Here is an 11,645-nt window from a genome sequence, read left to right as displayed (position 1 = left end):
GTGGGACCCTCCAGTCCCACAACTCTGATGGACCCTCCATTCCTAACTCTATGAACCTTTCAGTGCTAACTTTGTGGACCTTCCGTTCCTAACTCTGTAAACTCTAAATAATACATAGCATAAATCACATAGAAATAATGCAGTATATCACAGTACATAAATAACATATAAGATACTCTGTCACACAACTCTGATTACCACTCTAGGTATGTATAGTGAGAAGACTCACCTCAGAACTAGTAGGAGTAAATACGCACTTGGCACTCTCGAATTATCCTCCGCCTAAATACATTAGACAAGCATCTAATCAATATATTTCTTTTACTCATTAAAATCCTAAGTTCTCTTATTCCTTTTTTAACCCCCGGGATGGGTAAAAGACCCTTATCCCTTCAAGGTTCCAGAAGCTCCTAATTGACTCACTCACAAAGTCAACAGAAGTCCCAATGAGTCAATAGTCCAAATTGACCAGACTTGTTGAGTGCACTCGTGTCAGAGATCCTCAAAAAGTCCAACTCAACGAGCTAACCTTAACTCTTCGGGTCATCGCATGACTCAGCTAAATCGGGACAAACCCTAAACTACTCGCTGAGTCGACCCATCAACTCGACGAGTCTATTCAGACTCCCATGCATTCAGACGATTTCAAGGCAGGATTCTTTCCCAAACTTCAGATCTACACTCTTAGAGCTCACAACTTACGTAAAGTCATAGACTTTACGTCCATGCATGGCATCTAGAGCAAGAAATGCCAAAAACATGAACAAAATGGGTTATACAAAACTTAAATCTTCACCAAAGTTGGATAAAGCAAGGACCTCAAGGTGTTTGGGACCTCCTAGGGTCTAGATCTGGGGTTTTAACTTCCTCATGACTCCCAATTCACAAAATCCCCAAAAATGATGAATAAGAAGAACCCTAATCTACTAAAATGAGAGATGCACATCAATAAAAAGGGAAAAGTCGAGTTCAATACCTCCAATTGAAGCTTGAGCGTGAAAACTAGCAGATCCAACACCCGTCTTTGATCCTCTAGTTTGAACACTCTTCTTCCTTGCAAAAACACCCACCAAAAGTTCACAATAGCTCTCTCTCTCTCTCTCTCTCTCTCTAAGCACTCAAGACTCGTTTAGGGTTTTCTCTCCTGAAGGGTAGCCGCAATAGGAGGCCTTAAGTGCCTTTAAATAGGCCTCAGGCCCGGAAAATTAGGGTTTCCTTCAGCAGCGCTGACTCGGCGAGTCGGCTAATGGACTCGTCGAGTCCACTCATTAATCCACGTCACCAGCCGCGACTCTACTCGAAGAGTTGAAGCACCAACTCGTCGAGTCATCCATGAAAACCCATAAAGAAATGTTATACCTCGGAACCAGGATGTTACAATTCTCCCCCACTTAATTTGATTTCGTCCATGAAATCGCTCTTTAGCATCACATAGATTAAAACCCAATGACTCGGGAAGCACCCTCAAAAGGATTTAATACCACACAATTGTCTTCCTCCATGGACACCTGAATCCAAACTCCCAAAAAAGGACAGACCCATTTGCTGCAACGATACCCCTTCTGGCTCTCCAGAATCTGGAAACTCTAATGGCCTGACTCACTGCCAGACCGCCCTCTCAAGATATCACTATGTTATTCGCTCCTCGAATAACAGACCCTAATAACTTACTACCCTAAGATCCTCTCGTTGCGGCTGATAGAAACAAGACAAAGCCCAACAAATTTCCACCGATTACTCATACCAGACATACTAAGCGCTCCATATCATACTCCAAGGAGAAAAAGGGGTCACATTACACCATAGACTCATCCACTATATTGTAATCGAACTCCTGTTTGAACAAAGAACTCTTAACACCTTGTCCTCAGACGCAAGAAAATGATCAGGCTCGTTCAGAAGTATCCTCAGCCATTTAATAATCATAAGCCCCAGCTCCCTCTCAAATATCTCTTTCAATCGCTGAGCAACAGGTCAACTCCCGACCCACTGTTGAAGCTCCAAAGGTTACCCATTGCATACCCCAACACGTCTCACTGACTTCTTCCTTACAATAACTATCTCGACCCACACAAGCCATGAAGTTTGCCTTACCACAAGCGAATATTACAACCCCACTGAATTCGTCACCCTTGACCTCTGTCGTCTACAACTCATTAGCTTCCTACGTCTCACTGTCCTTCTCATACTACCCGACTGACCCACACAGGTCTAACACATCAGGTTACACACCATGCCCCTCAAGGTGAAACCTACCACTAAATCCGGAATCTCAATACGCCTTCTCAATACACCACTAGGGCCACCTCGAACTCAAATGTCGGATTTAATAGCAGAATTGGAACCACTCATTTCAAATTTGATACCCAACTCAACCAAGATTTGTGAATTTAGGCACACCCCATCTCTCTAATTCCTTCCGATCACGACAATCCCACATTAACCCAGATTACGGCGACTCCCAACCATTAGATAGACCCTAACCTCGCCACTGGCCTGACCGCCAGGTTCCCACAGACTTAACTGATAAGGCTACACAAGCCTAAGAACCACTCTGTGTCACACTCTGACTAGTAAGGTTGTGGCTCCCCGCAGTCTTATGTTACTCGCTATCTCTCTGGCTCGCGTATGTTACGGCTCCCCGTAATCATACGATACTCTCTCTATCTCATGTATGTTACGGCTCCCCGTAATCATACAACTCGTTCTCTGTCTCATGTAGGTTACAGCTCCCCGTAATCATACAACATCCTCTCACTGACTCGTGAATGCTATGGTTCCCCGCAGTATCACAACACTCCCTCGCTAACCAGTGAATACTATGCCTCCCCGCAATATCATATCACTCTCCCGCTATCCAGTGAAAACTACGGCTCCTTGCAGTATCACGATACCATCTCCAACAGACTCATGGATGCTACGGCTCCCCCTCCCCCCCCCCCCCCGATAGTCTTACAACATTTTCTAGATCACCGACTCACCATGGGATCACTTCATGGCTTCTCCTGATAATCCTAAACGATTACTCTCATCCGGATCCACTTGCTCTCTTATCACCCCTTAGTCTCATCATTAAGTCATCACTACCCTGGGTTCACCATCTCATGCTTTGCAGCTCAACATAGATAGGTGCATACACCCACTCAGCTTATGCACGACCACTCACGTTGCAAGTTCTCGTAGGCAATGCACTAGTCTCAGCACAGATAGACCCTTATATAGTCCCAATCCAGCAACAATTAACTGATAGGTTCCAATTGGAACAAAAGTAACTCGGGTACCTTGGTACACCATCAAAATATCTCACGATGTCTTGGCTTAATCACTGCTTCCACTTATGCAATTCAAAATCTCGAATTATTCCCATTTTACAATTGAAACACATAGGAATCGCCAACGACTGAGAACACATTGATGAAAAACCGAAGCTCTACCCTCTACTGATCAGCACCCATACACAGTTGCTCATACCGACTCGGAAATTGGTTGACAAATCAACTCCTTCCCTTCCTGGTGCATAGATCACAATCCATACCTATACCCGCAAATCTCACCTGTTACACCTTGAACTCAACGACCCAACCGCCTCGAACTCAACACTTGCAAATCTGAACAATCCCTAGACACAATAAGTTCTTAGACCAACGGCCCCCTGTCGTGGATTCACTCATCTTTTCTTAAGCGTATACACATACATCATCCCGCCTTGCACATCGCCCAATCCACCAATAACCCAAGTCTCGTGCGTCCGCCCCACATATCTCCATAATCAGTTCTCTATTCATACTTGAACGAAACACTGGTCCTCTCAATTGAAAACCCAGTTCTCCCCCACTTAGGGTTCGAACTATTACCAATTGGCACACCAACCATCTGCTCCATAGACTGTTTCACCAGGTATATCACACTTGACTCTTGAAACGTACCATGCAATCATTCAATGATTCTTCCCGATGGAAACCAAGCAACTCCAAATATCCTGTATCTCAGACAACAACCTCAGAATCCTCCCAACGTGACTGCCTCTAGTCATCTTGAATGCCTCAGACCGACACACTGTCAGATACCCCGACCATTCTGAAACAGTCTTGACTCTCAATCTGGAATAATGCACTATTCCACACCTTGTCTCTGATTCCTTTACTAGTCTCCCATCGCGGGAAATCATCATACAAGTAAGAGACCTCACTCTCACAGTCGATGCACGACGTAGGCAACGAGGGCCACCTCCCCGATATGCTCTCCTCGATCACCTAGAACTACTGCCAAAAGTATGCCTCTGTCAATAAGTCACCTCTTTGTTCTCTTCCATCTTAGTCCTACTAATGACTCTCTCATGTTATGAAATACCTCACATCAACATGCTACCCAAATACTCTAGTGAAAAGGTTGCAACCCTATGCTACCCCACGGGGTTTACCTCCAAACTCTAGAACCGGGAACTCACTATCTCCTTTGCTTCTCCACAGAAGGTGACATTTTACTTATTGGTAGATTGCTCGACTCATACCGCAATCCTCCAATAAGCATCATCTCTACCCATCCTTGAGTCTTGCGACTCCAACTGGCATCTCACCAAAATCTCCCGGAAATCAACTCGATTTCTTTCTCAAGGTATGCCCCATTAAAACTCGCTCGACATGGCCCCCTATCCCTACACTCTATCATATTTGCTCTCAGTCTAATCAATCACCGCAGAATAACAGGTGAACTCTGCAGCACCAACCGCCATGAATCATGTTACTCGAACCATGTGATCACCTCTCGATCGACTATGAATCATGGTACACGAACCATGTTAGCTCATCTCAATCTTCCACGAATCATGGTACTCGAACCATGTTCTCTCTTCCCAATCAGCTACTTAGAACTTCCGGAATTCTCCCTGTTTCGAGTATGGGTCCTGTGCTTTCAGTAGTACTGGCCCCTACTACCTGCCACATCTACCCATACCTTTCACACGAATCGTCCCAGATTTCCTAAGTAGCTGCTAGACCTTCTTGATCACCAATACCGCTAAACCTGGTCTCTCCCTGTTGAATACTCTCCACTATCAACGCACTCAGTTGACTACGGTCACTCCCTAGGCTCTTCCTAGGTTCTTTCACTTCTCTGCCATCAGCTCCTGAAGAACTCCTTATGATGCCAGGCATCTACCTCCTGAATATCTTCACATTCAATTAGTAGTTGACTCCCATTATTAAGAGTTCCACAAAGCACGAAGCAAGCAGCATTCGGGCATCAAATCCAACACGTAAAACCACTCTAGGTTATTACTTCAGTTGCTCTACTCACACTCAAAAAGGTATCACCGAACTCAATCAAATCTACCCCACGCGGGTATCCGACTACTCTCTCAGTAGGCTACTCTAAAGCTCATCTAGGTATCTCTCATAGATTACTCCTCTACTCAAGCACCCTCTCTAAATACTCATACTTAGCACATACTTCAAGCAAATCACGTATAACAACAACTCCTAGGCTAAGGCATCACAAATCAGGCCACTCTAATCCTAAAATATGAAATACCTACCCTATTCACTAGCATGCATCACTAATATCCCAATAATAACTCATAACATAAGTAAATAAGAGTATTTTGGGAAATCACCGTTCGGGCTCTGGCTAATTGTACACATTTCTCCTTCTTGTTTTTCTCTTAGAAACTCTTACTCATTTTAGAAAAATCATTTCTTTTGAAATTTTTTCTCAAATCCTCAGTTTGAGTCCATATATAACTGAAGGTGCATCCGAATCCCTCAAACCAAGACTCTGATACCAACTTGTAACACCATAAATTTCGAACCAAAGTTTTCAATTTAAAAACACATTTATCACAATTATAAAGTCACAAAATGTCACAATTTCAAATCATAAAATCTCATATACAAAAGCTGTATATATCAAAACTCTAGGATCCTCTTAATTTAACTCTGTCTCCGATGTGTATACAATCAAGCCGGTGCCTTCCCGTGATCCTGAGAAAACCTGAAATACATAACATATAACACGGTAAGCGTGAAGCTTAGCGAGTTCCCCAAAATACCACATACAACATATTAGCCACTCGAGGCTATAACTCTGTAAGACCCTCCAGTCAATATGTCTTCGTGGGACCCTCCAGTCCCACAACTCTGATGTACCCTCCAGTCCTAACTCTATGAACCTTTCGGTCTTAACTCTATCGACCTTCCGGTCCTAACTTTGTAAACTCTAAATAATAGATAGCATAAATCACATAAAAATAATGCAGTATATCACAATATACAGATAACATATAAGATACTCTGTCACACAACTCTGATTACCACTCTAGGTATGTATAGTGAGAAGACTCACCTCGGAGCTAGTAGGAGTAAATACGCACTTGGCACTCTCGAATTATCCTCCGCCTAAATACATTAGACAAGCATCTAATCAATATATTTCTTTTGCTCATTAAACTCCTAATTTCTCTTATTCCCTTATTAACCCCCGGGATGGGTAAAAGACCCTCATCCCTCCAAGGTTCTAGAAGCTCCTAATTGACTCACTCACAAAGTCAACAGAAGTCCCATCGACTCAATAGTCCAAATCGACCAGACTCGTCGAGTGCACTCGTGAGACTCGTCGAGTCCCATCGTATCTTAGAGATCCTCAGAAAGTCCAACTCGACAAGCTAACCTTAACTCGTCGGGTCATTGCATGACTCAGCTAAATCGGGACAAACGCTGAACTACTCGTCGAGTCGACCCATCAACTCGGCAAGTCTATTCAAACTCCCGTGCATTCAGACGCTTTCAAGTCGGGATTCTTTCCCAAACTTCAGATCTACAGTCTTAGGGCTCATAAGTCACGTAAAGTCATAGACTTTACGTCCATGCATGGCATCTAGAGCAAGAAATGCCAAAACATGAACAAAATGGGTTATACACACTTAAAGCTTCACCAAAGCTGGATAAAGCAAGGACCTCAAGGTGTTTGGGACCTCCTAGGGTCCAGATCTGGGGTTTTAACTTCCTCATGACCCCCAATTCAAAAAATCCCCAAAAATGATGAAGAGGAAGAACCCTAATCTACTAAATGAGAGATCTACATCAATAAAAAGGGAAAAGTCGAGTTCAATACCTCCAACTAAAGCTTGAGCATGAAAACTAGCAAATCCAACACCCTTCTTTCATCCTCTAGCTTGAACCTTGTTCTTCCTTGCAAAAACACCCACCAAAAGCTCACAATAGCTCCCTCTCTCTCTCTCTCTCTCTCACTCTAGACACTCAAGACTCATTTAGGGTTTTCTCTCCTGACGGGTAGCTGCAATAGGAGGCCTTAAGTTCCTTTAAACAGGCCTCAGGCCTGGAAAATTAGGGTTTCCTTCAGCAGCGCTGACTCGGCGAGTCGGCTAATGGACTCGTCGAGTCCACTCATTAATCTACGTCACCAGCCACGACTCTACTCAACAAGTTGAGGCATCAACTCGTCGAGTCATCCATGAAAACCCATAAAGAAATGTTATACCTCGGAACCAGGATGTTACGTCCTATAATTTCGATCAATATGATGGACATTTACAATTTTGAAACCAACTACTAAGACGGATACCATCCAATTCCGATCAACAGTGACTTTCGATTTCGGTTTTACAATCAATTTCTAATTGCAATGGTACTTCCTATTTCGAACATAGGTACTTCCAATATCCGATTTTCTGAAAGCAAATTCCGAAAGACTTTTGAAAGGAAAGACTTACTATCTTTGGGATATGATCCTACACCGCTGCTCAACACCTTAGTGGATCAACTCTATTACATAAGTGGGTTCCTAACGTTTGTCTCACATCATGACATAAGTAGATTTCAATAAATCATGTTTGAAATCCAGTTTCGGTTTCAAGTGCAACATTGATTTCAGTTTCTTATTGCAGGTTCCGATTTCAGAATTAAATTCGATTGATTTTAGAAATAAAATTCCGATTCTGATTGATGAGTTCTGATTTTGATAATGAGAATTGTTGAATATGGTTTTGATTGTAATGTGTGTACCGATCCATATATCAATTCCGAATGCAGTTTTACAATTCCTATCGTGATCTATTTCGCAATTTGAAGGTCTAATTCTGATTTCAATGGCTTTCAATGTCAGAACTCCGAATGATTCTGATGCTCGAAACGTGAATAGTATAACTTTCTAATTTTAGCATTCCGAAATCGATTCTTGATTTTGGTATCGATGTACATGTTGAAACTCCCGAATCATAGGAAACGAACACAAACATTTTGACCATACTTCTAAAATCAACCCTTTATTTCTTCAATTTTCCAAAATTAACCCATTAAAATCAAAATTCCAATTCTAACCCCATTTTCAGAAAAATGTGACATCTTACATCCCTTTTCAGAATTGTCAGATTCCAACCTCCTTTTTGTAGAAAAAGTCACTTTTCAGCCCCTTTATTAACTTTTTGGCAGCCTTTATACAAATCAAACATGGAATCAGTTTTTTGTACAAGATCTGACAATTCCAATAAATAAAAATTGATTTCTTCAAAAAAAATCACCTTTTTTATAAAGGTTTTATTAAACCTTTGGGATCCATTTGAGATTCAAACTAGTAGAAGACTCCTTGCAAACCCATTTCTTTTAAGATTAATGATCATCTTCTTAAAATGATATCCACTTCTTAGTTGGAAAACAAAAATTTACATAAATCTCATTGACCCAACCAAATTCCCTTTTCTTTTTTCTCTAACATCTAAAACCTCCATTTGAACAAAAGTGAGAATTGAATTTTCTTTGAGCACGCTTGGCTTCAACTTTCTGAACTTTTTCACAAGCATGAGGGACTTGTACTTTTTGCATCCATACCTTCTTCACTTTACTCTTCTTCTTCTTTTTCTTTCTTTCTTTTTAGATTTCGAGACTTCAAATATGATTTTCGGATCTAAACATGTTCATCATATTTCGTGATCTGAACGTTAGAAGTCTTTTGAACACAATCATTAGGAGTTTCATACCTTTAAACGTCTTGAATGATAGGCTTTCTGTAAGGAATCATTCTTTCAAAAACATCATCAGAACATGAAAAAACTTTTGTTTGAGTTCCAATAGAACAAAACTTCTTCACTTTCACGATTTCATGAGATTTTCTTTGAGATTCACTATTCAAAACACTAGATTCGGAATTTAAGGCTTCTGAATTACAAGACTTTGTAGAAATACTTGACTCCCCCTCAACAAGAACATTTGGAGTCACCTTTTTTTCAGAAACTTGAAGAACTTCATGAACTTTATCAAGAACACCAAGAACATCTTTTTGAACAACATCTTCTATTCTTTTTCTTTCTTTCTCCAATTGTTCTTCTTTTTCCCATTCAAAATGATTTATGATAATACAAAATTGTTCCAACACAGGCTCATTATAATCCAAAATTTTCACAATTCGTTTTTCTATATTATGCAAATATGCATGTTTATCAATCTTTCCATCTACTAAGAGATTATAATAATCAATGACACTTTGCGAAGGTTTTATTGGACCATATATAAGATACCAATGATCTGTATTTGAAAGTCTAAATTTCGGATCTATAACTTTCATTCCTAGTTCTTTAATCGAAGTTAATAACTTTGAAACTGATGAGTTCATCATATCTTCAACAAGAAATAGAAAATTTGAAGAGAGAGAGAAAGTAGATCTGATAAGATTTCTAGAGAGAGAAAACAGATCTAAGATGATTTCTAGAGAGAGCAAAACGGATCTGAACACAAATATGAGAATAAAACACATATTTCTTCTTTTATTTCTCTTCTAAAACATGAATCAAGAACAAATCAAGTGAAAGAATTTGTAGAAAATAACATATCTGAATTGGGTTTTGCAATAATACGAGATATTTCACTTTTCTTTTCAGAAAACTTACAAAACTAGAAGAACAAAGTGAGATTCATGAAAAAATTGAGTCATATCTGATCGATTCTTGCAAGAATCATTGAAATCTACAAGAACTCGCTCTGATACCACTTGTTAGGAATAAAGACGAGATGACGAATGTGAAATCTCAATAACAATCATGAATCAATCACCATAATGTGCAATTAATCTGACAAAGTTTCTAATTCTCAATAATTTGGATTTAAACATACAGAGACCCCTTTTCTGGGGAAAAGCTTACATCACAAGCTAACTTGATGATTATTTATAGGGAAATTAAAATATTTACCAAAAATACAAAATCCTAAAAAAGCTTCCCTAAATAACCAAAGCCAAATGAGTTTCAATATCTTAAATACTTAATGATGATATATGGTCCATTAGCATGGCCTAGACTAATCTAGAGCACCAGCCTGGCCTGGCGCGCTTCTGCCAGCCCTGCTTGGCTTTCCCTTGTCAGCCTTACCTGGAGCTCCCTTGCCAGCTGTGCTGGGGACCCTCCTGTCGGCCCAGCCCGGCGCTACCTCGCCTGTCGCTCCCCTGCCAGCCTTTCCTGGTGCATGCCCGCCAGCCCTGCCCGGCGCCTCCGGGCGGCGTTGCCCAACTCCTTGCTAGTTGGGCCTGAATTGGACTGGCCCAAGGCCTGACCTAATTCCCCTTGACCTAATTGTCCATTATAAATAGAATAGCGCCTCCTCCATGAAGGAGGACCTTTCCTTTGGACTCTTCCCCAAGTGGCTTAGCCGCCATTAGACTTCCCCTATAACACAACCGCCACACTATAATCCGGCCGGGTGGCTCAGCCGCCATCAGTCACCATACACTGTCACCAGTACCAAGATGGTTCTCTCCATATATGGAGGACCATCTCAGATCTATTAGCTGATCTAACTTGATCGTCGGAGTCTGCTCCTGGGGCAAAGTCCCTGGGGCAGCTCTAACGTATCTCTCTGTTGTGACCTCGCATATCTGTCTCCGGCATAGAAGCACATCCTCAGAGCAGGTGGTCGGAGCCGATGTCACAACACTCAACATTTTTGTAGTTTTGTCTAATTATAATCATATACCACTATAAACAAAAGATTATATAAAGAAGATAAAATTACATAAATGGTACTCATAGTTGACAAAAAGGTCCAAATCTAGTCCATATGACGAAGTTATTACATAAATTATGGTTTAAAAATCTTGTAAAGATAGTCTTTTTGGCTAACGGTGTTCATTTTATCAATTAAGTCCTATGTGAAAAGATATATTTTCCCTTCCCGTCATATGAACAATTTATGTAAGTTTATCTATTATTTATTATTGTTTTATTTAACTTATTTATATATTTTATGATTTAGATTTTTTTGTATTTTTTTCAAATATATTGTTTATTTTTTTTTTCGCTAACATTTTTCAACGTTTTTGTTCATATATTTTTTTTTTCTAATTTTTTGACGTTTTCTTTGAATACATTGATTAATGTTTTTTTTTTGATGTTTTGGTCGCATAATTGTTTCTGATTTTCTTTGATGTTTGGTTGGAATATAGTTTTAACGTTTTTTTTCGTTTGTTTATCTTTGTTAAAGATTTTGTGGCTACTTTAATCAAAATTCGTAATTTAGTTCACTTTCAATCATGTTTTCTTTTTCTTTTTTTGTTTTTTAATAAAGATAAGGTTATATAATTGTTATTTTATAATTCAAATATTTAACTTTATAACACATATAAGGTTGTATAATTATTATTTTTGT

This window comes from Lactuca serriola, chromosome 3 (genome assembly GCF_051521515.1).
Source record: "Lactuca serriola cultivar US96UC23 chromosome 3, Lser_US96UC23_V15, whole genome shotgun sequence".
NCBI classification, from domain to species: Eukaryota; Viridiplantae; Streptophyta; class Magnoliopsida; order Asterales; family Asteraceae; genus Lactuca; species Lactuca serriola.
The sequence above is the reverse complement of the archived record's forward strand: the minus strand, read 5'-3'. Positions refer to the sequence as shown.